This window comes from Ornithorhynchus anatinus, chromosome 8 (genome assembly GCF_004115215.2).
Source record: "Ornithorhynchus anatinus isolate Pmale09 chromosome 8, mOrnAna1.pri.v4, whole genome shotgun sequence".
In the NCBI taxonomy this organism is placed as follows: Eukaryota; Metazoa; Chordata; class Mammalia; order Monotremata; family Ornithorhynchidae; genus Ornithorhynchus; species Ornithorhynchus anatinus.
This window is the reverse complement of record NC_041735.1, coordinates 6,913,034-6,940,964: the sequence shown is the minus strand read 5'-3', so window position 1 is coordinate 6,940,964 and position 27,931 is coordinate 6,913,034. Positions and strand designations below refer to the sequence as shown.

Sequence of the window (27,931 nt, the reverse complement as noted above, 5' to 3'; positions counted from 1 at the left end):
AAATCCGCCTTTCTTGCCAATGGCCAAATAGACTTCCAAAGTTTAACAGAGATGACGTTTGTACACCGACCCAAAAATGATGAAAGTTTTTAACCTCAAAATCTCCCGTGGCCTTCACTTAAAAAAATAGGATATGAGGTCAGTCCACAGCCATTAACACAAGAACAATTGAAGCAAAACACCCAAAGTCGAAATGGCCCGGGAACAGAACCAAGACAGAAGGAGAAACAAGATAAATGCCAGAAGCCGGGACTGAGGGTAAAGACCCAGAGGGAGACTAACACGGCACTCAAATATCGGGCAGAAAGTTTCGGGAAGGAAGAGAAGAAAGAGTAATCAAGAGGGGTGAGTGATTTTCCAAAGATACGAAAAATCGGAGGGGTTGGTTTGAGGGGTCATGTCAGTTGGATTGTCCTCTCCCCGGAGCATAATGCAGTGCTCTGCCACACTGGACACTCACGTCCAGTTTTGACACTGCTTAAAAAGTTCGCCAAATGCCTGAAACCACAAAAGCAATGACCAAACTAGATGTAAGAGATGAGAGCGGTTTTAACCACACCTTTAAGAGAACCGCTGCATCATCACTCCCACGGAAAATCTATTTAACGGGGTTTTTTGGGTATTTTTTTAAGCACTTACTATCTGCCAGGCACTGGACTAAGAGCTAGGGTAGATACAAGCTAGTCAGGCTGAGCACAGTTCATGTCTCACATGGGGCTCAGAGTCTTCATCCACATTTTAGAGGTGAGGAAACAGAGACACAGAGAAGTGAAGGGACTTGTCTATTTATGAACTGTCTATTTATGCTCTGTAAATGTTGTGAATTCATGTGTGTCTTTCCAAAGACACCTTTCAGGTACCTTGTGCTAAATAATTGCCAAACGCATTTTAGGAGTTCAAAGCTACTTTAACCGAGATCAATGAATTCTGTTTTGCAACACCCTTTTTTAAAAAGGTATTTGTTCAGCATTTACTATGTGCCAGTCACTGTTCTAAGTGCTGGGGTAAATACGAAGTTATCAGGTTCGACACAGTCCAGGTCCCATTTGGGGCTCACAGTCTCAATCCCCTATTTTACAGATGAGGTAACTGAGCCACGGAGACGTTAAGTGACTTGCTCAAGGTCACACAGCAGATAAGTGCGGGAGCTGGGATTAGAACTCGTCTTTGAATTTATCCCTAACCCTCTTGAACCTATTGAATCATATCAACCCTTCAGCCAACTCTAGCACTGACTAACTTCTACCCTCCTCGGCTGTCATGGGTTAGATCTGTGAACTCAGTTATTTATGTTGTGAATATTTTTCTGTCTATGCCCTCCATTAAATGGGATTTGAATCAATGGTATTTATTGAGTGCTCACTATGTGAAGAGCATTAGGCCACACTTCTTCCTCTGAGTCTATAACGGTAAATTAAGGTGCCGTTTTGAGACTGTGGTGAAAACGGTCCTAGGTCCAACTCCAACTCACTAGTGAAGGGTACATTTTCCAGGCTCTTCCTCCCTCTCCCTATTTTGATATCAAAATTTCCAATCTGAATTCTTGAGAGACCTCATCTTATCAAAATCCAGCTTCTCCTCTTCGTAGCTTTCTTCCCGTGGAAGGAATTAGTATTCTGCTTCGTGGCGTTTAATCAATTGCCTTTTCAGGCAGGGCTCAGGAAAATTGCCGATGGAATGAGAATCCAACGTGCAGCCGCCGGAGGTAATGACGTGCTCTGGAGCCAGTCTGCCCAACCCAACAGGTAATATAGCCACACTCGGCTTCCTTCCGGACAACTCGGTCAATGACCCAAGCCACCCTATCTCCCTTTTTCCTCTCTGATGAAATGAAAAGCCCGACTGTGGTCTTCAGGAGCTCCTCCACTTGACTTCCCCTTAAGAACGCATGGCCATAAGCAGTGCTGTTCCTGGATGAGATGGATGGTGATGATAATGATTACTAATAATAATTCTGATATTTGTTAAGCACTTACTATGTGCCAGATACTGTACTAAACGCTGGAGTGGATACAAGCAAATCGGGTTGGACACCGTCCCTGTCTCATGTGGGGTTCACAGTCTTTATTCCCATTTTACAGATGAGGGAATTGAGGCCCAAAGAAGTGAAATCACTTCCCCAAGGTCACACAGCAGACAGGTTTGGGGTTTTTTTGGGTTTTGCATGATATCTGTTAAGCGCTTACTAGGTGCCAGACAGTGTTCTAAGCACTAGGGTAGATACGAGAGATACCGTCCCTGTCCCATGTGGGTTTTTACAATCTTAATCCCCATTTTACAGATGAGGTAACTGAGACACAGAGAAATGAAGTGACTTGCCCAAAGTCACACAAAAGACAAGTAGTGGAGCCAGGATTAGAACGCAGGTCCTCCTGACTCCCAGGCTCGTGCTCTGTCTACCAGACCACCTTAGTTTGTAGAAAGAATATAGGCCTCAGTTTCCTCCTCTGTAAAATGGGGATTTAATACCTGATCTTCCTCCTACTTAGAATGTGAACCTCATGTGATGTGACAGAGCCAGGATAAGATTCTAACAAACTTGCCTTTACTCCCGATGTCGTGGCTGGGTTGTCGGTTCTTCATCCAACTTTTTCGTTACAGTAGCGAGCACCAGTAGGATTTCACCGCCAACCAAGTCATTGTCGAAAACGAAGGTTGCCGCTCAGGCTGTTGATCTTTCTGTCTCTCACTGTCTCTGTGTCTCTGCCGCTGTTGCTCTTTGATTGTCTCTGTCTCTGTGTCTCTGTCTCTGCATGGCTCTGTCTCTGTCTCTCTCTGCTCTGTCTCTCTCTATTTCTGTCGTTCTGTATCTCTGCCTTTGCCTCTGCTTATCTGCCTCTGTCTCTCTGTGTCTCTGTCTTTCTGTGTCTCTGTCTCTCCGTATTTTTGTCTCTGTGTCTCCACCTCTGCCTCTATCTCTCTGCTTGTCCGCAGGGTAAGAAGTGGCAAAAGCCTGGGCTTCGGAGTCGGCGGTCATGGGTTCGACTCCCGGCTCTGCCACTTGTCAGCTGTGTGACTGTGGGCGAGTCACTTCACTTCTCTGTGCCTCGGTTACCTCATCTGTAAAATGGGGATTAACTGTGAGCCTCACGTGGGACGACCTGATTACGCTGTATCTACCCCAGCGCTTAGAACAGTGCTCTGCACATAGTAAGCGCTTAACGAATACCAACATTATTATCATTACTATTATCTCTGCCCACAAGGAGCTTACAGTGTCCCGGGCGAGACCGATGTTAAAATAAGGCTAGGGGAAAACTGGTCAACTGAGATTAATGTTGAAGAGTCAAGCCCTAATCTGGACAAAACCATAGGAGAATAATCCTATCAGATGCTACCAGAGAAGCAGTGTGGTCTAGTGAATACAGCCCAGACCCGAGAGTCAGAAGGACCTGGGTTCTAATCCCTGCTACGCCTCTTGTCTGCTCTGTGACCTCAGGCAAGTCACTTCACTTCTCTGTGCCTCAGTCACCTCATCTATAAAATGGGGATTAAGACTGTGAGCCCATGTAGGACAGGGACTGTGTCCAACCTGATTATCTTGTATCTACCCCATTGCCTAGAATGGTGACTGACACATAATAATAATAATAATAATAATAATAATATTGTTGGTATTTGTTAAGCGCTTACTATGTGCAGAGCACTGTTCTAAGCGCTGGGGTAGACACAGGGGAATCAGGTTGTCCCACGTGGGGCTCACAGTCTTCATCCCCATTTTACAGTTGAGGTAACTGAGGCCCAGAGAATAATAATAATAATAATGTTGGCATTTGTTAAGCGCTTACTATGTGCCGAGCACTGTTCTAAGCGCTGGGGTAGACACAGGAATCAGGTTGTCCCACTGGGGGCTCACAATCTTAATCCCCATTTTACAGATGAGGTAACTGAGGCACCGAGAAGTTAAGTGACTTGCCCAAAGTCACACAGCTGACAGGTGGCCGAGCAGGGATTCGAACCCATGACCTCTGACTCCAAAGGAGAAGTGAAGTGACTCGCCCACAGTCACACAGCTGACAAGTGGCAGAGCCGGGATTCGAACTCATGACCTCTAACTCCAAAGCCCAGGCTCTTTCCACTGAACCACGCCGCTCCTCATAATAATAAGCGCTTAACAAATACCATTATTCTCGTCATCATTATTATTATTCAGTGTTAGCAGGGGCAGAACTAGGGATTTTTGGAGTTGGGACAGGGGTGTTAAGGGGGTCCGGCTCCCCACTGAGTGAGGAGCGAGAGCCTTTGATTCCAGGGCAGAAGGAACCATTGGGTGGATCCCAGCCGGTTCTCAGACAAAGCCCCCCAACTGATCATTTATTGTGCACCGGGCCCCCTGCTCCAGCTGGGGCTCATCCAGCCAGCCGCTTGAGTTAAGATCCCGAAGTGTTTTCCGACAGGAAAGAACGGGTCGTTCTGGTATTAAAGGACTTCTGATTTATCTTCGGGCCTGGATCTGGGCTGTAGCCGTGAAAGAAGAATGACAGATCTCTGAGCAGAAAGAATGTCTCTAATCCCTCTGCAGGTCTTCGGCCTTACGAGGGAGGACGGCCCTGTCTCTGAAGTTAGAGCTATCTCTGGAATGCAGAGGAAAACAGGGCAGAGCGAGTGTTCTGAAGCTCCAGCCGTGGGTTTGGTCCTTTGCCAGCTTTCGGAATAGACGAGTCCAGGGTTTACAAGGTCCAAACGCCTTCATTTCTTGACCGGACCCTTGTTTGGGGAGCATGTCCGGATGAGAGGCCACATTCAGAAGCAGCGTGGCGTAGTGGATAGGGCACGGGCCTGGGAGTTAGATGGACCTGGGTTCTAATCCCGCCTCTGCCACTTGTCTGCTCTGTGACCTTGGGCAAGTCATTTAACTTCTCTGGGATCTCATCTGTAAAATGAGGATTCAGCGTGTGAGCCCCATGTGGGACAGAGACCATATCCAACCTGCTTAACTTGTCTCTGCCTCAACTCTTAGAACACTGCTTGGCTTATGGTAAGTGCTTAACAAATACCAGAATTATTTATTATTCATTTAATCATTTTTATTGAGTGCTTACTATGTGCAAAGCACTATACTAAGTGCTTGATTCAGGAAGAAAATATCAATAGCGGTACTAGTCGCATTTACTGAATGCCCCTAGTGCAATGAACTGTACTAGACATTTGGGAAGGATGGAACGAAGCGACATTTTCCTTGCCCACGAGGACCTTACTCTCTACTGCGGGAGACAGACATGGGGAGTAGAACCCATATGCCAGGAAGAGACGTTAGGATATTCAACGTAGAATTGGATCTGCAAATATACACAAGTGCTGACTGTAAGCTCATTGTGGGCAGGGAATGTTAGATTATACTCTCCCCAGGGCATAGTACGGTGCTCTGCCCATAGTAAATGCTCAATAAATACGATTGACTGACTGTTGAGGATGGGTAGGATCTATGGGTAAGCGCTAGGAGTGTTTCTTGGGTTGACACCACTTTAGTTGTTGGGAGTTCATCAGGGAAGGTTTGCTGGAGGAGAGCAGATTTTAGGAGGGCTTTAAAGGTGGGGCTCTGGCTGGTTGACCCATCGAAAGGGCAGGGAGTTTTGAAAGAAAATTACATTACATCCCCAACCCAAAAAAATCAAGACTCATGGAGAACTGCAGAGCAGTGTGGTGAGTCAGACAAGCCAGGTGGTCAGTCCTATCCGGGAAGAAGATATTGGCTTAAATTTCCTTTGCTGCGAAACTAACAGTGTTTTTGTTTCCTGAAAAGGAGAGAAAATTGGTTCTTAACTCTCCTTTCAATACGTCTCCTGTCTACTTATGGTTTGTGTTCCTCAAAGGCAGTCTGCCATTTTTCCTTCTCGTCTGGACCGGATATTTGGACTTTGATATCGTCGTCTTGTAGCGCATTCTCCCCAGTGATCGGCTTTTTAAAACGTATCATCTATATAATCTCATTTCTGGCCTGCTATTCTAGGCTGTCTAGAGACATTATTTTTGCCAAACCTAAACTCTGCTGTCATCTAAATTTCAGGTTTGGCGCATTACGTGTTCATTGTCCTTCGCTAATGGTCGGGCAATATTTCCAATTATGAATGCATTTTTAATGCAGTTACTGCTAGGGAGGACAACCGCTTGCTTTGGGAGAAATTATAATAAGCCAGATTCTCCCCCCTTGAAGAGGGGGAGAGGAGCTGTCAAAAATCTGTGGAGAGATGGGAGACAATCAACCTATCAATAGTATTTCCTGAGTGTTTACTCTGTGCCAAGCACTGCACTAAGTGCTTGGAAAAATGCAATAGGGTTAGTAGACATGATCCTTGCTTTCAAAGAACATACAGTCTTGTATGGGAGACAAACACTAAAATAAATTACAGGTAGAGGAAAAAAATAGAATAAAAAGTATGTATATATATATATATGCTACTTAATGGAGGCAGTGACCCATTCAAAGAGCACAGATCAGTTAGAGGCCCTGGGTTCTAATCCCTGCTTCTCCACTTGTCTGCTGTGTGACCAAAGGCAATTTGCTTAACTTCCCTCTGCCTCAGTTACCTTATCTGTAGACTGGGGATTAAATCCTCCTCCCTCTGATTTAGACTGTGAGCTTGTTGTGAAACAGGGACTATATCCAAACTGATTATCCTTTTGGTATCTACCCCAGGGTTTAGAACAGTGCTTGATGCAAAGTAACTCAGTCAATCAATCTATTGTATGTATTGAGGGCTTACCGGGTGCAGAGCACTGTACTAAGCACTTGGGATAGTACAGTGTAACAAGTAAGTGCTTAACAAATACAAAAAGAGCAGGGGATTGGGAATCGAGAGACCTCGGTTCTAATTCCAGCTCCACCACTTGCTTGTTGTGTGATCTGGGCCAATTTACTTCACTTCACTGGACCTTAGTTTATTCATCTTCATCTTCTTCAGAGAAGCAGCATGGCCTAGTGGCAAAAGCCTGTGCTTGGGAGTCAGAGGACATGGGTTCTAATCCCAGCTCCATCATTTGTCTGCTGTGTGACCTTGGGCAAGCCACTTCTTTGTGCTTCAGTTCCCTCATCTGTAAAATGGGGATTGAGACTGTGAGTCCAACATGGGACAACGTGATTACCGTGTTTCTACCCCAGCACTTAGAACAGTGCTTGGCACATAGTAAGCACTTAACCAATACCAAAGTTATTTTTATTATTATAAAGGCCCTTCCCACACTCCCACTTGATACTCTGCCAGATCTGGTCAATTTATCTCGGCCAAATGACAGCGCAGACTCTTCCCTCTTTCCTATGGTCCCAGCCCAGGTTCTCTGCAGCGGTTCAAACACTTCTGCTAGTCAATCAGTCAGTCAATCATATCGTGCTTGCATGGCACGATACTAAGCTCTTGGGAGAGTGAAATATAACAATAGACAGACACATTCCCTGCCCACCGTAAGCTTACAGTCTAGAGAGGAAGGCAGACATCTATATAAATAAATAAATGACAGATATGTACCTAAGTGCTGTGGGGATGGGAGGGGGGATGAATAAAGGGAGCAAGTCAGGACGACAAAGAAGGGAGCGGGAGAGGGCCAGAATCCAGTTCCCCTCCCTGCCAAACTAAAGCACAACCTACGAGGACCACTGAATGTCCTGCAGGAACTTTAAAACCTTTCCATTTTAAAAATAATCCTTATAATAATCAAGGTACTTGTGGAGAGCCTACTATGTGCCAATAACTGTTCTAATACCTGGGGTAGATACAAGCTAATCAGGTTAAGCATAGCCCCCGTCCTGCAAGGGGCTAACAGTTTAAGTAAACCACAAAGGCTCAAAAATCAATCAGTGGTATATATTGAGCGCTCACTATGCGCAGAGCACTTACTAAGTGCTAGGGAGAGTACCAGAGTTAGTAGTCAAGTTCCCTACTATAATAAGATTACTATCCTTCAAATGATCGTGCCTTTACTTCATAATAATAAGTCATAAACTGGGACCACCCTTGGGAAACTCAGAGGCAGCGTGAAGATATTTGACCTTGGATGTTAGGTCCTTGTCTGGATTTTGGCAATCAACAGATTCATACATGAGCCCATCAAAGGGAGATTAGTTGAAGCCCATCTGCTTATTTTCCAATCCTCTGACCAATTTCTTCTTCTGCAAAAAAGTGTTTCCCCATGGATTTGAGCTTTGTTTCCGAGTCAGGCAGGCTGGAGAATATGGACAGGTGCACATCGCCAGAATCTGGATAATTCAGGCAAAAGCATATTTTTTTTTTCTTAAATGATCAGCTTTAACCCCTATCAGCATTTCTGGAAATTGGGCTCCAACAATGGCTAATGATTCCATTTTTTTATTGTTTCCAATTTAGAGTCCAACAAGAGTATTTCCTGTCCTTTATTTAAGAAAAGGAGAGGGAGTTTTCATGATCCTAATCAGTATGCATTCAGCAACTCTTGGGGGCGGGGACTTCACTAGAGACTAGGGAACGTTCAGTAAAAGTAGAAGACATGGGTCCTGTCCTCCAGGAGCTCACCACCTAATCTCAAAAAAATCACCTTTCTGCAGGGAATTAAGTGTTTGATCTCATTTTTTTCCAATGCAATTATTCAGTGAATAATAATAACTGTGGTATTTGTTAAGCACTTACTATGTACTAAGAACTGGGGTAGGTAGAAGATAATAAGGTGGGACAGAAATCCTGTTCCACAAGGAGTTTACAGTCTAAGTAGGAGAAAGAACAGGCATTTTATTTCTATTTTACAGATGTAGAAGCAGAGGCATGGACACTTGCCCAGGGTCACACATAAGGTGAGTGATGGAGTCAGGATTAGAACCCAGGTCCACTATCTCCTAGGCCATTCCAATAAACTGTCTTCTGCAGCTAGCTTTGCCTAGGAAAGAGCTACTCACTTTTCTATTTATATTAGACCATCAGTGTTTTGTTGTGCTGTTTGGAATTTTAAAATAATCTACCTGGGGGGCGTATAGCAAATACAGTACAAGGGGTTTCAGTCTGATACTTATATTCATTCATTCTTTCAATGGTATTTATTCAGCGCTTACTATGTACAGAGCACTGAACTAAGTGCGTGGAATGTACAATTCGGCAACAGATGGAGACAATCCCTGCCCAATAACGGGCTCACAGTCTAAATGGGGGAGACAGTGAGAGTATGGAATCGCTCATAAATGCAATTTTTTTATGAGGTAAGTGGCAGAGCCAGGATTAGAACCTAGATCCTCTGACTCCCAGGCCCATGCTCTTTTCATTAGGTCCTCTTCATATCCGACAGGCAATAATGATGGCATTCGTTAAGCGCTTACTATGTGCAAAGCACCGTTCTAAGCACTGGAGAAGATACAAGGTGATCAGGTTGTCCCACGTGGGGCTCACAGTCTTTTACAGATGGGGTAACTGAGGCACAGAGAGGTTAAGTGACTTGCCCGAAGTCACACAGCTGACAAGTGACAATGACTCTTCCCACCTGCAAAGCCACACTGAAGGCACATCTCCTCCAAGAGGCCTTCCCTGACAAAACCCTCCTTTTCTCTTCTCCCTTCTGTGTCACCCAGATTTGCTCTTTATTCACCCCTCCCTCAGCCCCTCAGCACTTATTTAATTTATTTCCATTAATGTCTCTCTCCCCCTCTAGACTGTAAGCTCGTCGTGAACAGGGAATGTGTCCTCCACACAGTAAGTACTAAATAAATATGGTTGATCGATAAGCCATGCTGCTACTCTGTTCGACTTGCTGTTTGAACTTCGGCCAGCCACCTCACCTTTGTGCCTCGATTTCCTCCTCTGTAAAATGGGGGCGTTGCCCACCCCCTTTTTATTCTGTGAGGTTGTTATGCAAAGGAATGAATTAGTATCTGAGCGTCACCATGCGATCCCTAGGGAAGAGCCCTGCACCAATGCAGCGCGTTATTAATAGCGCTGTAATGTCCGCCTGTCCAGACAAGGACATCACATTAGTCCAGACTGGTTCCTTTCTCAGTTCACTTCATGAATTTGGCAGCTGCTTCCTGAGAATCTATAATCTAAAGTACTCAGTTTGCCATAACACTGGCATTTTTCTCTCCAACCATCGAGAAGAAAAGAAAGCAAGAACGAGAACACGCGGGAGGGAATTAGGGATTTCTCTCTGCTCCGACCCAAAATTGGTTTTCTTCTTGTGTAGGAGCTAAATCATACTCATGAGCCACCAGGATGTTTCACGGTCTGAAGTTTTCATTTATTGTTTGCTCCTGGCCAGCCTAAATCTGCCATTAAGTTGGCCTGCTGCCGGTCTCAGGGAAAATCCACTGTGAATCCAGAGTCTGTATGTGGGCTGAAGGAACAGATGGGTAGCATTTTATAGAGCAGACGGGGAAATCTTCAGTTGGTCTCTCAGGATTATATTCACCCCTGTCATCGCTTCCAGAGTCTCTTTAGCTCAGCCTAGGAGGGAAGGGAAAAAATGCTTTCTAACTACGAGCTCGCCGCTCTCCTTCAGTTTTCTTAAAAGGCGCAGAAGAGATCTAGAGGAAATTGTGCTTTAACAAGTACGAAGACCCTCATTAGATCCTCATTTTTTCTAAGTTCAGTTTTTTTCCCCACTCCTCGAGCACCTGTAATGGTTGCCTGTCCACCTCCACATCAAACAGAAACACCTTACTTACTTACTGCTTTAAAGCAGTCAATTAACTCACCCCCTCCTACCTTACCATGCTGATTTCCTACTACAGCCCAGCCCACACACTTCGCTCCTCTACTGCCAGCCTACTGAATGTACCGCCATCTCATCTATCTCGCCACCGGCACCTCAATCCACATCCTGCCTCTGGCCTGGAACTCCTTCCTAAACTGAACAAAGTGTGTCTGCTTCAGTGCCCTAAAGCAAATTAATAGGCTGATTAGCACACCGACTTTCCCCTGCACCACACACTTTGATCCACCTAATGACAAAATTACAAAGTTTCCCAACCGATCGATGAAGACATAGTGCAGAGTTCTCCTCCAAGACTGTAAGCTCACTGTGGGCAGAGGATATGTCTCTGATATTGTTGTGTAATACTCTACCAAACACACAGTACAGTGCCCTCCACACGGAAGGCGTTCAATTAATATGACTGATTGATGGATTGATTGGCCCAAAGCTGAGCAAAGTGCTGGAAACACAAATCCAACTGTAAATATGAAATATTTTAGGTGATTTGCAGTGAATTAATCAAACAGCACTCTGTAATAGACCCCAACTTTGTGCAGAGCACTATAGTAAGCACTTGGAAGAGTCCAATACAATAGACACAATCCCCGCTTTTAAGAGATTTACAGTCTAGTAGGGTTTGTGTGTGTGTGTGTGTGTGTGTCTGTGTGTACACAAGTAAAATAGCTCACGTTCCTAAAATTGCAACTTCTACAAATCTAACAGGCTTAGATGTGTTTTTTTGTTTCTCTTTTGTTCTATGCAGAGCATAATCCTAGAAACAGTATGGGAAGATCTCAAATCAATGATGATGTTGATGGTAATTAAGGGCTTACTATGTGCCAAGCACCGTTGGTCCCTGAGAACTCCATCTAAAGTGGAAACGGTCTAAGTCGGAGCCAAGAGAAGCAGCCTGGCTTAGTGGAAAGAGTACGGGCTTGGGAGTCAGAAGACATGTGTTCTAATCCTGGCTCTGCCACTTGTCTGCTCTGTGATCTGGGGCAAGTCACTTCACTTCTCTATGCCTCATTTTCCTCATCTATAAATTGGGGATTAAGACTGTGAGCCCCACGTGGAACAACCTGCTTACCTTGTGTCTACCCCAGCATTTAGAACGGTGCTTGGCACATAGTAGGTGCTTCACAAATACCATGATAATTATTATTATAAAGTGTGCTCCAAAGAACAAGGCTATCCAAGGAGGATTGGCCTCCTGAGCCAAAGTCTGGTATCCCATTTTTACCTAAATGACTCCAGAAATGTATCTTCAATCAACTACAGATGAGTACTATTGCACCATTAATGCATTCATATTGAGTCAGAGAACAACTCTCATGCATTTCAAGCTAGCCTACTCACTCTCCTACTCGTTTCTCCACCACTGACCCCCTAGCTCGCACCCTCCCTCCTTCCCGGATCTCCCACCCCCTTCACATCCGGCAGTCCACCACTCTCCCCATCCGAAAAGCTCTTTTGAAAAGGCATCTCCTCCAGGAAGCTTTCCTTGATTTCTCTCTCACCTCCCCCAGCGATGTTCCCCTCCATGGCCACTTCAGGACTTCCGTGTGACCTTACCACTTGGGTACTCAAACTTCTGCCAGTAACATTTACTTACAGATTTTGCCACTCTGTGCCCTTCTGGAATTGCAACTCATTTTAGTGTCTCTCCCCACTGTAAGCTACCTCGAGGGGAGAAATGTACTGTGCTAGCCTTGGCACTTAGCACAGTGTCCTGCACAGAGTAAATGCTCAGTACATACTACTGATTGAAAGGCGAGTAGGTTTTCATGTCACCAGAAGTACAACGGACACCCGGTGGTAATCTTCCTGCCCGCAACCCACCACCCCATCCCAAACACGCTTCACCTCTTTAATCGGTTTTCCTCCTCTTCTCTTCCAAAACCCAACAAGTCTTTTTGCAATCTTTTTCCCATTCCCCACTGACTTCCATTTTCTCTTCCCACTCCCACTGGCTACATCCTCGGAGCTAATGCCATAGAGGAGGCTTGGGTCGCAGAGTTGAAATCAATGCGTCCTCAAAGCGAAACAGGGTGAAAATTTATAAACAGGGTGCGGCTTAACCCCAGCCGTCGTAGGTTGAGAACTTCCTGGGCCGTATCCTGAGGAATATATGCCCTTTCCAGACTTTTGTAACTCTGAAGGAGTGTGGACTAGTCGATAGAGTTTGGGCCTAGGACCTGGGGACCCGGGTTCTAATCCCGGCTCCACCAACTGTCTGCTGTGTCCCCCTGGGCAAGTCACTTAATTTCTCTGATCGTCCGTGACTTCACTTGGAAAATGGGAATTAAGACTGTGAGCCCCATGTGGGACAAAGACTCTGTCCGACCTGATTAGCTTGCATCTACTCCAGCACTTAGCACAGTGTCCGGCACATAGTAAGGACTAAACAAATGCGGTCCATATTTCCCCACTCCTCAAAAACCTCCAGGGGTTGCCCATCCACTTTCACAACAGACAGAAACTCCTTACCATCGGCTTTAACACACTCAATCATCTTGCCCCATCCTATAATAAAAATAATAATAATGTTGGTATTCGTTAAGCTCTTACTATGTGCCAAGCACTGTTCTCAGCGCTGGGGAAGATACAAGGTAATCACATTGTCCCACGTGGGGCTCACAGTCATAATCCCCATTGTACAGATGAGGTCACTGAGGCCCAGAGAAGTGAAGTGACTTGCCCAAGGGCACATAGCTGACAAGTGGCAGAGTTGGGATTCTTATCTTACCTTGGTGCTCTCCTACAGCAACCCAGTCAGTACACTTTGCTCCTCTAATGCCGATCTACACACTATACCTCGATCTTTTCTATCTCGCCTCCAACCTCTCACCCACATAATAATGTTGGTATTTGTTAAGCGCTTACTATGTGCAGAGCACTGTTCTAAGCGCTGGGGCAGATATAGGGTAATCAGGTCGTCCCACGTGAGGCTCACAGTTAATCCCCATTTTACAGATGAGGCAACTGAGGCTCAGAGAAGTTAAATGGCTCGCCCACAGTCACACAGCTGACAAGTGGCGGAGCCGGGAGTCGGACCCATGACCTCTGACTCCGAAGCCCAGGCTCTTTCCGCCGAGCCACGCTGCTTCACATCCCACCTCTGTCCTGGAACACCTTCCCTCTCCATACCTGACAATCACCCTCCCCACCTTCAAAGCCTTACTGAAGGCACGTCTCCTCCAAGAGGTCTTCCCTGGCAAAGCCCTCCTTTCCCATTCCCTTCTGTGTCACCCTTGCAGTGGAATTTGCTCCCTTTATTCACCCCTCCCTCCGCCCCAAAGTACGTACATACACGTAATTTATCTATTTTTATTAATGCAAGTGTCCCCCTCTAAAATGTAAATTCACTGTGGGCAGGAAAAGTATCTACCAACCCTGTTACGTTGTACTGTCCCAAGCACTTAGTAGAATGTTCTGCACAAATAAGCACGTGATAAATATGATGGATTGATTGAAATGCCATTTAAAAAGAAAATAAAAAGTCAGTTGTGGAGTGAAAAAGGGATCCAGTTGCCTGGGTCCCCAGTCTGGTATAATCTATTCTAACTCAGATTGCCTCTAAACTGGAAGCAGTATACCAAGGCAGGGTCGGCTTTAGAGGGGTGAGCCGAAGCAGCGTGGCTTAGTGGAAAGAGCCTGGGCTTCGGAGTCAGAGGTCATGGGTTCGACTCCCGGCTCTGCCACTTGTCAGCTGTGTGACTGTGGGCGAGTCACTTACCTTCTCTGTGCCTCAGTTCCCTCATCTGTAAAATGGGGATTAACTGTGAGCCTCACGTGGGACCACCTGATGACCCTGTATCTCCCCCAGCGCTTAGGACAGTGCTCGGCACATAGTAAGCGCTTAACAAATACCAACATTATCATTATTACACAGCTAAGACACCCGAAGAAGTGTGGGGAAGCAGCGGGGCCCAGTAGAAGGAGCACAGCCCTGGGATTCAGAGAACCGATTTTATTCCTGACTCTGGTACTTGCCTGCTGTATGATCTCGAGCAAGTCATTTAACTTCTCAGTGCTTCTGTTTCCTCAACTGTAAAATGGGGAGTCAACACCCGTGCTCCTTCCTACGTGTGGGGCAAGGACTGTGCCCATCCTAATTATCTTGAACCTACCCCAGCACTTACAACAGAGTTCGACACAAAAAAAGTGCTTCACGAATACTGTAGGTGAAGTGACTTGCTCCTCGAGACTGTAAGCTCCTCTAGACCGTGAGCTTGCTGGGGGCAGGGAATGTGTTTGTTATAGTTTAATAATAATAATAATAATAACGTTGGTATTTGTTAAGCGCTTACTATGTGCCGAGCACTGTTCTAAGCACTGGGGTAGATACAGGGTAATCCGGTTGGCCCACGTGAGGCGCACAGTCTTCATCCCCATTTTACAGATGAGGTAACCGAGGCCCGGAGAAGTGAAGTGACTTGCCCGCAGTCACACAGCTGACAGGCGGCAGAGACGGAATTCGAACCCATGACCTCGGACTCTCAAGCCCGTGCTCTTTCCACTGAGCCACGCTGCTTCTTCTGCTTGGGAAACCTTCCCAAGCGCTTAGTACAGTGCTCTGCATATAGTAAGCACTCAATAAGCGTGATTGACTGACTCGCCCCAGGTCCAACAAGGGGTGGTGCCAGGATTAGAACCCAGGTCCTCCGACACCCAGGTCCATTCTCTTTCCACTTAGGCCACGCTGGCAAGGGTGCCAACGAATTTCCCTCAGAAGTCACACTCTTGGTTGCAGCTTCTTGGTCAACAGCGGCAGCTTTGAAGAGAAGGACAGGTCTGCTTAGCTGAAGGCATGGCATAGAGGATAGAGCACGGGCCTGGGAGGCAGAAGGTCTTGGGTTCTAGTCACGTCTCTGCCGCGTGTCTGCTGTGTGACACTGGACAAGTCACTTCACTTCTCTGGGCCTCAGTTACCTCATCTGTAAAATGGGGATTGAGACTGAGCCCCACACGGGACAGGGACTGCATCCAACACGTATTTGCTTGAATCCACCCCAGCGCTTAAGAGCGTGCCCGGCACACAGTAAGCACTTGTCATCTTTTTTATGATTATTATTACTATTGTTAAGATCAGTGTTGTCGGCTCCTGGACATTCTCTCCTCTAAAAGTCCCTGCGTTGAGCAATGAGGATGGCTTTTGCGGGGACAAGGCAACTATCAAACCTGTTGATGAAAGCTCTTGATTGTTCACCCCCTCTACCTCGTGGCTCTGTGGAAAGAGTATGGGCTTGGGAGTCAGAGGTCATGGGTTCGAATCCCAGATCTGCCACTTAGCTGTGTGACTGTGGGCAAGCCACTTAACTTCTCTATGCCTCAGTTGCCTCATCTGTAAAATGGGGATGAAGACCGTGAGCCCCACGTGGGACAACCTGATTACCTGCATCTCCCCCAGCGCTTAGAACAGTGGTCTGCACATAGTAAGCGCTTACCTACTAACATCATTATTACCTTCCTCAGCCCAAAGTCCTCATACTCCTTAGTTTCTGGGCTTTGCAAAGTCCCTTTCTTTGCCCCGGTACGTCACAGAGAGTTCGGTCTTCTTGCAGGGTCGGGTGCCTTATTCTTGGGAAGCCCCCGGCGACGGACAAGGGGGGTGGGCTCGCTTGCGATCTTTTTCGGGGGCTAACTAACCGTTCAACCTCTTTTCTCCCCACGTGTGTGGCTTAGCGTCCTATTCATGCTCCCGGAATGGTTTTAAATAGAACCAGGCTCATTTGTCTCCCTCATGAATCATGGATCCCCAGGGGGGAACAAGAGGGGAGAGCGGTGGGCTGTGTGTGTGTGTCTGTGTGTGTGTGTGTTACCCACAGTGCATTATTAATGCCACTCTAATTGCAGGATTGAAAATGCCGTCCCCGGCATCGTGTATCCAAGAGGCCAGAGCTCTTCGCAAGATGCTCCTGGATCCTCAATTACCTTTCCCACTTCCTCAGCCTGAAAGAAGGGGGTTGGGGCAGGAATTAAATTCATCCATTCTTCCATCTCAAGATGTTTTTGATCTGGGGCCGACCAACCTGAGGGTTGGCTGGGGGGGAAGTGAATTAGAAGGGATCTGCTGGGCACCATCTCGGTGCTGGAGGCTGAAACCTAACACCGTAATAATAATAATTTGGAATTTTTCAGTGCTTACTGTGTGCCAGGCATTGTACTAAGCACTGGGGCGGATACAAACAAATAAAACTGGACACGTTCCCTGTCCCGTGTGGGGCTCACGGTCTCAATCCCATTTTACGGATGAGGTCAGTGAGGCACAGAAATGAAGTGACTTGCCCAAGGTCACACTGCAGACAAATGGCAGAGTCAGGATTAGAACCCAGAACCTTCTGACTCCCAGGGCAATGCTCTATCCACTACACCATGATGCGTACTGTGTTCCCTTCCTACTCCCTTCATTCGGCAGTATTTATTGCGTACTTACTATGTGCAGAGCACTGTACTAAGCGCTTAGAGGGTACAGTTCGGCAACAGATAGAGACGATCCCTGCCCAATAACGGGCTCACAGTCTGAGCATCCGGCATCAGACCGATGGGAAACTAGTGAGCTTGAAAACAGGACAGAGGGCATGTTTAAGGCCTCATTAAAGGCACACCTCCTCCAACAAGCCTTCTTTGATTAAGCCTTCATTTCCTCTTTTCCCACTCCCTTCGCATCATCCCGATTTGCTCCCTCTATTCACTCCTCCATCCAGCCCTACAGTGCTTACGCACATATCTGTAATTTATTCGTCTATATTAATGTCTATTTCCCCTTCTAGACTGTAAGCTCATTTTGGGCAGGGAATGTGTCCGTTATGTCACTGTGTTGTCCTCTTAGTCCAGTGACCTACACACAGTAAACACTCAATAAATACAGTCGATTGGTTGATTAAGGGGTAGGGGACTCATATTGAGGCTTGCCAAGGAAGGCCTCAGATAGACAGATCTGGTCTTCCTAACTTCTCTTTTGCTCTGACTGTTGGGTTCTGCCTCCGGCCGGGAATTTCCTCCCTCTCCATATCTGACAGATCATCACTCTCCCCACCTTCAAAGCATGATAATGATAATGTTGGTATTTGTTCAGCGCTTACTATGTGCCGAGCACTGTTCTAAGCGCTGGGGTAGACACGGGGGAATCAGGTTGTCCCACTCGGGGCTCACAATCTTAATCCCCATTTTACAGATGAGGTAACCGAGGCACCGAGAAGTGAAGTGACTTGCCCAAAGTCATACAGCTGACAAGCGGCCGAGCCGGGATTCGAACTCATGACCTCTGACTCCAAAGCCCGTGCTCTTTCCACGGAGCCACGCTGCTTCTCTACTGCGCCTCGCTGCATCTCTACTGAGCCACACTCCTTCTCTTATAAAAATCACATCCCCTCCAAGAGGTCTTCCCCGACTAAACCCTCATTTCCTCGACTCCCATTCCCTTCTGCATCAGTCTTGCACTTGGATTCATACCCACCCTCAGCCCCAAAGCACTTATGTCCATATCCATAATTTATTTTAACGTCCGTCTCCCCATCTAGACTGTGAGCTCCTGTGGGCAGGGAATGTGTCTATCAACTCTGTGACATTGTACTCCCCCGAGTGCTTAGTACAGTGCTCAATAAACGCAGTTGGATAACCTGATCGACGGAAGGTGGAGGGAAAGGAACATTAAAATCCTTTAACCCTCAGGGACTTAGCGCACAATCACCCATCCAGTTACCATTCTCACACAGCTGTGCTTGAATTTAGATTGCTATTCTACACTTTTCCTCCCCCACCACCTCCCACCCCCATCTGCTCTGGGGCTATCAGTTCATTATTTCCACCTCTATTCTTCCCACCCAAATGAAATTGGATGGGAAGGTGAAAATCATGTTCATTAGAATAACTGCATATGGATAGGATTAGAATTATTCCATATGGATGGGATTAAAATATTTTATAGGGAGGTGAAAGGAATGGAGCAGGAGGGAGAAAGACAGAAAGAGAGCAAGAAAACGTGCACGAGTTCTGGATTTGGGGCGCTGATTCGGTCTGGCTCCTATTCTTCTGGTATTTGGGTAAGATGGTATAAACGTATCTTTTGTAATTACTATGCGCAAGAATTTCATTCATGGTTTAGAGAGAAAACTCACAAAGTCATGCGTCTGGGTGGAAGAACATCTGAGTTACTTTGTGGTTGGCAAGATAATCGGTCAATCTATGGTATTTATTGAGTGCTTACTGGGGGCAGAGCACTGTGTTAAGCGCTTGGGAAAGTCAGTAGACACAATCTTGGCTTACAAGGAGCTTACTTCATCCCACATTCAGTCCTAAGGTTTAATGGGCTTCGTGGCATTCCTCCGCACAAAGCCTATATTACGAGTGAAGTGTAGTGGAAAGAGGAAAGGACGACATCAGGGATTTTGCTGTTGGCTAAGCCCTGCCCCTTTGGGGTGTCTAGAGCAGTTGAAGAGCAGCTACTATTTGGGGTTATCCTTCCTCTGCCCATCGTGAGTGATTGTAGATTCCTCTGTCCAAATGGGCTGGGCAACGAGGTGGGAGTTTTGAAGCCTGCATGGATCTCCCCAGGTGGTTTTTTTAGGGCTGGTGCAGGTGGTCAGGAGGGAGTTAACTGACTCAGAGAATACCACCGGCTGTGGGGGTCAGAGGGGCGGCAGAGGGTCACACGTGGGCCGCTCCCAACCTCTTCGTGAACTGGAACCTGGAAGGAGAAGGTTGCGCCCTCGGGAGCAAGGGAAGGGAGGGAAGTCCAAGGTTCAGGCGGATTTACACGTGACACCATTATAATTCGCCACATGTGCCCGCAGTGTAACATGCAAAGCAACGTAGTCTAGTGGATAGAGCACGGGCCTGGGATTCAGAAGGACCTGGGTTCTAGTCCCGGCTCTGCCACGTAGCTGCTGTGTGACCTTGGGTAAGTCACTTCACTGCTCTGGGCCTCAGGTATCTCATCTGTAAAATGGAGAGTAAGGCTGTGAGCCCCATGTGGGCCAGGGGCTGTGCCCAACCCAATGGGTTTATCCACCCCAGTGCTTAGTACAATGCCTAGCGCATAGTAAGCACTTAACAAATACCAAGGTATTATTTTTATTATTATTATAAGGATGTCATGTGGGATAGGGGTGGCTGGCACATTCCTCTTCCCTCCCTAGGATTGGTAAAGTCCAAAGTAATAATTATTGTGGGGTTTTTTTAAATTTTTTATGGTATTCGTTAAGCGCTTGCTATATGCCTGGCACTGTACTAAGCACCTGGGTAGATTCAAACTAATCAGGTTGGACACAGTCCAGGTCCCACAGGGGCTCACAGTCTTCTTCCCCATTTACCGTTGAGATGACTGAAGCACAGAGAAGTGAAGTGATTTGCCCAAGATCATGCACCAGGGAAGTGGCGGAGCTCGGATTAGAACTCAAGTGCTTCTGACTCCCAGGCTGGTGCTCTATCTGCTAGGCAGCACTGTTTCTTCTTCTGGTGTTTAGAGAGTGCTCATTGTGTGCTCAACATTCATTCAATTGTATTTAATAATAATGTTGGTATTTGTTAAGCGCTTACTACGTGCAGAGCGCTGTTCTAAGCGCTGGGGTAGACACAGCGGAATCAGGTTGTCCCACGTGAGGCTCACGGTCTTAATCCCCATTTTACAGATGAGGTAACTGAGGCACAGAGAAGTGAAGTGACTTGCCCACAGTCACACAGCTGACAAGCGGCAGAGCCGGGGTTCGAACCCATGACCTCTGACTCCAGAGCCCGTGCTCTTTCCACGGAGCCACGCTGCTTCTCTATTTATTGTTTGCTATGCGCAGAGCACTGTACTAAGCATTTGGAATGCACAATTTGGCAACAGATAGAGACAATCTCTGCCCAACAATGGGCTCACATTGGGGTAAAGCAATCCAATCTAATCCCGTCTCACCTGTAACAGTCTAAGAACAGGCACGGAAGCCCTATTTTAGAGAAGGATACTGAGGCAAATGAATGACTTGTCCAGGGTCACACAGCAAGCAGATGGCAGAGCCAGGATTAGAACCCCGCTGTCCTGACCCTTGGACCCATGGTCTTTCTACCACGCCATACTGCTCGATTCTATTTATTTGCTCTTGATTCTATTTATCTGCTACTGTTTTAATGAGATGTTCATCCCCTTGATTCTATTTTTGGCTATTGTTCTTGTCCGTCCGTCTCCCCCGATTAGACCGTAAGCCCGTCAGAGGGCAGGGACCGTCTCTATCTGTTACCGATTTGTACATTCCAAGCGCTTAGTCCAGTGCTCTGCACATAGTAAGCGCTCAATAAATACTACTGAATGAATACTGCTGCTGGCCCTTAGCATGCATGAAAGCCATGGTGGTTTCTACTTAGAAGTAACATGGCTAAGTGGATATAGACCAAGGGCTTGGAAATCAGAAGATCACGGGTTCTAATCCTGTCCCAGCCGCTGCCTGCTGTGTGCCGTTGGACGAGCCCCTTCACTTCTCTGTGCCTCAGTTATCTCATCTATAAAATGGGGATTGAGACTGTGAGCCCCACACGGGACAGGGACTGTGTCCAATTCGATTTGCTTGTATCCACCCAGTGCTTAGTACAGTGCTTGACACATAGTAAGAGCTTAACAAATACCATCATTATTGTCATTATTACTGATGCAATAGTTCAGCTAGCGAAGTCCTCAGTACTAATAGCTGTTCCTCATATAGAACTGCAAACACAATTTCTGGATTTTCACAAGATATACACCGGGCCCTAATCGACAATCCAGCTGAGATGTCAAACAAAACTGAATCCTGTCAGACGGCACTGAGTTCTGATAGTGATGAGAGGCCTTCAAACTATCCCCTGTGGTTGAGTTTCCCAGATTTCAGTGAATGTTTAACAACAATATTTAACCAGATGTAATGACTGTGTTACTTTATTGCTATCAAAGGCACCACTTTGTCTGTTTCCTTTGTCCATAGGTACCTCGGTGGGGTGCATCTCTCAGTTGTGAGTGGAAAATATCTGCCTTCGGGATTGTATGGCTGGAATACAATCATTCGCTGATTCTCGGTACAAGTCAGATCATGTGCTGTGATATCATGAAGATGTCTGGTCATACTTCATGCTTTGATACTTGGCCATTCATTCAGTCACTATAATTAAGCGCTTACTGTGTGTGGAGCGCCGTACTAAGCCCTTGGGAAAGTACAGTACCACAGTGAACATGGTATTCAATGACAATCACTGCCCTCAAGGAGCTCACAGTCTAGAGGGGGGAGGATAGACATCAAAACAATAAATAAAATTACAGATATATACGTAAGTGCTGAGGGCTGGGCTGGGGTGGGTAAGAGCAAAGGGAGAAAGTCAGGGTGACGCAGAATGGAGTGGGAGATGAGGGAAAGTGATGCTTATTCTGGGAAGGCCTCTTGGAGGAGATGTGCCTTCAATAAGGCTTTGAAGGGGAGGGGGAGTAATTGTCGGATTTGAGGAAGGAGGGCTCTCCAGGCCAGAAGCGGGATGTAGGCCCGCGTTCAGCGGTGGGAGAGGCGAGATGGAGGCGCGGTGAGAAGGTTAGCGCCAGGAGAGCGAAGTATGTGGGTTGGGTTGTAGAAGGAGAGAAGTGAGGGGAGGTAGGAGGGGGCAAGGTGATGGACTGCTTTAAAGCCAATGGTGAGGGGTTTTCGTTTGATACCGAGGTGGACAGGCCAAACGTGGGCATATTTCTAAACAGCAAGAGAAGCAGAGCAGCCTAATGGAAAGAGCACGGGCCTGGGAGTCAGAGGAACTGGCTTCTAATCTACCACCTACCCTCTGTGTGACCTTGGGCAAAACATTTAACTTGTCCGTGCCTCAGTTCCCTCGTCTGCAAAATGGAGAGTCAATGCCTGTACTCCATCTTACTTTGACTGTGAACACCATGTGGGGCTTGAATATCTTGGATCTACCTCAGTGCTCAGTAGAGTGTTTAACACTAGAAAGGACTTCACCAACACCACTATTATTATTACTTATAATAATAATACATTAAACGGTACCACTAATAATCGGAACTGTGCCGTCCCCACTAAACTGTAAGTTCGCTCTGGGCAGGGAATGTGTCTTCCAATTCTGTTGTAATATACTCTGCCAAGTGTCAGATACGGTGCTCGGCACACAGTAATCAATTAATTCCATCAATTGATTGATTGGGGAATCTTATAATGCTGAGTAAGAGCATTTTGCTGTGATTCCCCATGACTAACCCATGTGGGAGAGGGACTGTGTTTGACCTGACTGTCTTATACCTACCTAAGCTCTTAGTGTCTGGCACAAAGTAAGTGCTTATCAAATACCATCATTATTAATACAGTGCTTGGCACATACTAAACATGTGTTAAATCCCACAGTTATCATTATTTATTAAATTACTATATATGGCCATTATATTTTAATCATTTAATCACTATTCATCAGTAGAAATACTACCTGCTTGCACATTTCACACACACAGTAACCGCGCTCCAGCAAGTCTTCCCTTTCTTTTCACCAGGGCCGGCCTCCTCCTCTTTTCTGTCGGTAATCCTGCTACTTTGCTGCCTCATTTCCTCTCCCTGTTCTGTTTCTCCCTGCAAACGGGATGCAGTAGAAACCTATGCATAATGCATAGTTATTACGGTTCGGTTTGTTTAAGTTTATCCCTACAATTTTGAAAGTATCCATGCGGGTAAAGAGCAGAGTCATATAATAAGGCTGGCTTCGGGGCAGAGGCGGGGGAAGAGTAATATTAAACCGCCGCTTCCCTGAAGAGAATGCATTCGTTCCACTGCATGCTTTGAGTTCTCGTGTGTGTATGTGTGTGTGTGTGTTTGTGAATATGCAGATGTATCCAGGGAGTCTCTGCATTTATTTACTGGCCGTATCCCAGTTACTAGACACACGTGTGTTTGTATAGCCTATAACTCCTCACCGCCACAATGCCAGGGGATTTAAAAGGTGGTATGAATCACGACGACAGACTCGGTGCCCGGTATCCAAGATACGTTAACATGCTCATAAGTCGCTTGTTTCCTTGCTGTGAGAACTGGTTGCTGTATTCGCTTCTTCAGTCGAACGCGAACTAAATTAAATCTGCGGTGACCTCTATTGTACTCCAGCTAATGACCCAGTTAACCTCTGGTTAATTTTCTGTCTCTCCGTGTCCTGGGAACAGGGGCCTGTTTACTTCGGCGGCAACCAACCTTTAGAAATGTGCCACTGGCATTTATTATTCCGGAGCTGTGTGTTTTAATAGAAATTAGCTAATGGGCCATGGGGTGCTGTAGAAGTTACAGAATGTGAATGAGGTCCTTTCTTTCTGTTTTCCTCTGCCCTGATTTACATGACTAAGCTTTGTGCTGTTTTGTCTCTTGATTATTGATCTGTCTCCTGTGGAGGAAACAAATTATTTCGCTTAGAGAACAGCACCCTCTCATTGGCTCCAGCTCACGCCTCCCACACCGAAAACATCCCCCACCGCCCCCCGCAACACCGTACCACATTGGCAGGGAGATTCCCGAGCCTATTGTGGCCAGGCAATGTCAGGGTAAAAATAACACTTATCTAAGGCCCAACGAGTCATTTTGGACTTTGGCGTAAACTAGACTGAACAGCAGTGGAATTAAAGAAGCCGTCCATCGTAGTAGAAACCCGTCGAGGCTCATGAGTTCCTCTTTATGGGCCTGGTACTTCGGGTAGTTCCCCTAAAGAGGATTGGTGGGGAATGCACATCCTAAAATCCTGCAAATCACCTCTTCCTGTAGCTCAAATAATAATAATGATAATTACAGGATTTGTTAAGTGCTAAGTGCCAGGCATTATATAACAATAATAATAATAAAAGCAAATGGGAGTGTTGAGGTTTTTGTCAATCACCTGAACACCCCCACAAATCCATTTTCAAACAGATAATTTGGGAGACGGTGGGTTCTAGACTGTAAGTTTGCTAAGGGTAGGGAATGTGCCTGCTAATTCTGTTGTTTTGTAGTCTCCCAGGCACTTAGTACAGTGCTCTGCACATAGTAAATGTTCTATAAATATTATCGATCAATTGATTCCACCTAACTCCCTGGATAATCCACGCTCTTTAGGTAGGCAGTAGAGTCACTGAATGCTTCCCATCCTTGCTTACACCCTAACCTTTCCCTGACCCGGTTTTCCCAGAGCAAGCACTTAGTACAGTGCTCTGCACACGCTCAATAAATATGATTGAATGAATGGGGAGATGGATCGTGTTGGACTTCAGCAAGGATCTATATCCTACTTCTTTACAATACTGGGAATTGAAGAAGGGTCTTGATGGGGGAGACTGTAAGAGGAAGAGAAGCTCATTGTGGGAAGGGAATGTGTCAGTTACCTTGTGCTATTGTACTCTCCCAAGCGCTTAGTACAGTGTTCTGCACACAGTAAGCACTCAACAAAAACGACTGACTGGATGAGGTAACTTGACGCACAGGGCTCTGCTCAAAACTAGAGCGAGAGGACATGAGAGAAGGCAAGATGCCTTTCACATTGACAGTGCTAAGTGCTTAGTACAGTGCTCTGCCCACAGTAAGTGCACAATAAATACGATTGTATTGAATGAAATATGATTGAAAGACCTGTATATGACTGAATTTTCCATCATGAACAGAGCGTTCTGTTAATAGACCTGTCCAAGCCCAGTGGTAGTTTCTGGGGAGTCCAGCTGAAAATAATGTTGCTTTTATGTAATGCTTCCATGTAATGCTTTTAAGTCTAGGCAACACCGCACAGTTATAGATTCTAAATTACTTATTTATTCATAGTAACGTCTGTCTTCCCCTCTAGACTATAAGCTTGTTATGAGCAGGGAATGTACTAATTCCGTTGTATTATACTCTCCTGTACAAATTGCACACAGGCCTTGGAGACAGGAAACTCAGTTCCCTCATCTGTAAAACGGGATTAAGAAAGTGAGCCCCAGGTGGGTCAGGGACTGTATTCATTCATTCGTATTTGTTGAGCACTTACTGTGTGCAGAGCACTGTACTAAGAGTTTGGAAAGTACAATTCAGCAACAGAGACAATCCCTGCCCACAAAGGGCTCAAGGTCTAGAAGAGAGAGACAGTCACTATCTAGTATCTGCTCAAGTACAAAGAACAGTATCTGGCACATAGTGAGCGCTTAACCAATGTCATAATTATTACTATTATTATTTTTATACCTTCTGAGCTTTTCTGACGTTTAAAGAAAATCAAGCCCAAATACCTAACTAGTTGGAGTTGCCCAGGATGAAAATAATAGTAATAACAATCATGGTATTTGCTAAATGCTTACTCTGTGCCAAATTCTGTACTAAGCACTGGGGTAGATCTACTCTACAGGGATTCATTCCTTCATTCAATAGTATTTATTGAGCGCTTACTATGTGCAGAGCACTATACTAAGCGCTTGGAATGTATAAATCAGCAACAGATAGAGACAGTTCCTGCCCTTTGACGGGCTTACGGTCTAATCGGGGGAGACGGACAGACAAAAACAATAGCAATGAACAGAATCAAGGGGATGGATGAACATCTCAATAGGAAATAAATAGAATCAACGTGATGTACATCTCATTACAAAATAAATAGGGTAATTAAAATATATACAGTTGAGCGCAGGGATCAGCCCCAGTCCCTGTCTTACAGTCTAAGAGAGAGGGAGAACAGATATTTAATTTCCATTTTTACTGCTGAGGATACTGAAGCACAGAGAAATCAAGTGACTCTCCCAAGGTGTCGCAGCAAGCAAACGGTGGAGCTGGGATTAGAAATCGCTTTTTCATTTATTTAAGAACCGTGAGTCTCTTCTTCGACTGGGGATGTGGTCTAGTTCATTAAACAAGACCAAGCTTATGGAATTGACCTCCTGACCAAGATGAAAATGACTTCTCTCTGAATTTGAATTTAAAAACAATCACCCAATCTGGAAATCCAAGCCCTGCATTACCCTGCGGAATTAAATAAATTCTTATGCCACATCCTGGCAAGGGCACGTGGCGATGTGGATAATAAGCGCTGAGGCATGGTTCCTAATTTGATTGCTTCACTTGGGAAAAATGTGTTTTCCATTAGGGTTCGTGGGATCCATCCTTAAGATCCAGACCAACGGTGGCCGAAATAATGATGAAGGTTTCGTTTGAAAGCCAAACAGAAAAATTGGAACGGGAGTTCCACTTGTGAAGAAAAGAAGCATTTTTCATTTTCCAACCTGAACTCACCAGAGTCTTCAACGCCAATCAGTATGATAAACTACCTTCTCAAAGCATCTGTAATTTATGTAAAATAGCGGCATTCACTTCCCCGGATTCTTTTTTTTTAGTTCATTTTGGGGAATTGGGTGAGCATCTGTCAAGTCCGTTGGTGCCCCTTGAATCACTCTGATTAATGAAGATACCCTCTTCCACAGTCCGGCTGGGATTTTTTTTTTGCTTGGTTGATTGAGGGACCTTAGTTCTCTCGGTCTTTCCTTGTATGAACTCTCTACTGACTTGGTCAGAGTGCCTAGTGATGGTGATGGAATTGATTTTGATTCTGATACCATTTTGATGGTATTGATGCCTGTCTACTTGTTTTGTTGTCTGTCTCTCCCTTGTAGACTGTGAATCCGTTGTCGGGCAGAGATTGTTTCTATCCGTTGCCGAACTGTACACTCCGAGCACTTAGTAATAAGAATAATGTTGGTATTTGCTAAGCGCTTACTATGTGCAGAGCACTGTTCTAAGCGCTGGGGTAAATACAGGGTCCCACTTGGGGCTCACAGCCTTAATCCCCATTTTACAGAGGAGGGAACTGAGGCACAGAGAAGTTCTCGCCCACAGTCACCCAGCTGACAAGTGGCAGAGCCGGGAGTCGAACCCATGACCTCTGACTCCCAAGCCCGGGCTCTTTCCACTGAGCCACGCTGCTTCTGGGCACCCCCCCCCAGCTGCCTGGTACAATATTTATCTCTTTAACAAATACAATAAAAAATCACACATCCAAAAAAAAAAAAAGTCCATTCCAGATTCAAGATCATCCCATATGATGTCATCACATGCCCCGGCGTGATGCATGCAAAATAAGGGTGATTCATTCTGGGTGCCGCCTTCTATTTCCAGATCAGATCTGTCACCTACAGCACATTGTAGAGGTTTTGAAACAGCCCCCTTGGCAATAATTAAATCCCCATCTCCTAATATGGACACGGCCCTGCTAGAGCCCTGTACATCTTCCCTCATGGACGCAAGGTACTTCTTTTTAAACACTTGCCATCGTTTTATCTGCGGATGTTTAAAGGCAATTAGCATTCTGTGTTCTGCCGTAATTT

The 27,931-nt window shown here is 45.9% G+C and overlaps 1 long non-coding RNA gene across 2 annotated transcripts; it reads left to right on the top strand.

Annotated features, from left to right (window-relative positions):
- Nucleotides 1-186: 186 nt before the first annotated feature.
- On the top strand, nt 187-27,030 carry LOC114813714. 2 transcript variants are annotated; one of them, XR_003761441.2, is made up of 4 exons: nt 187-345; nt 1,651-1,745; nt 21,582-21,672; nt 26,698-27,030. It is a non-coding gene; the product is annotated as an uncharacterized LOC114813714 (long non-coding RNA). The 2 variants fall into 2 exon arrangements; XR_005660275.1 differs by lacking the exons at nt 21,582-21,672; nt 26,698-27,030 and adding an exon at nt 9,604-9,641.
- The last annotated feature ends 901 nt before the right edge of the window (nt 27,031-27,931 follow it).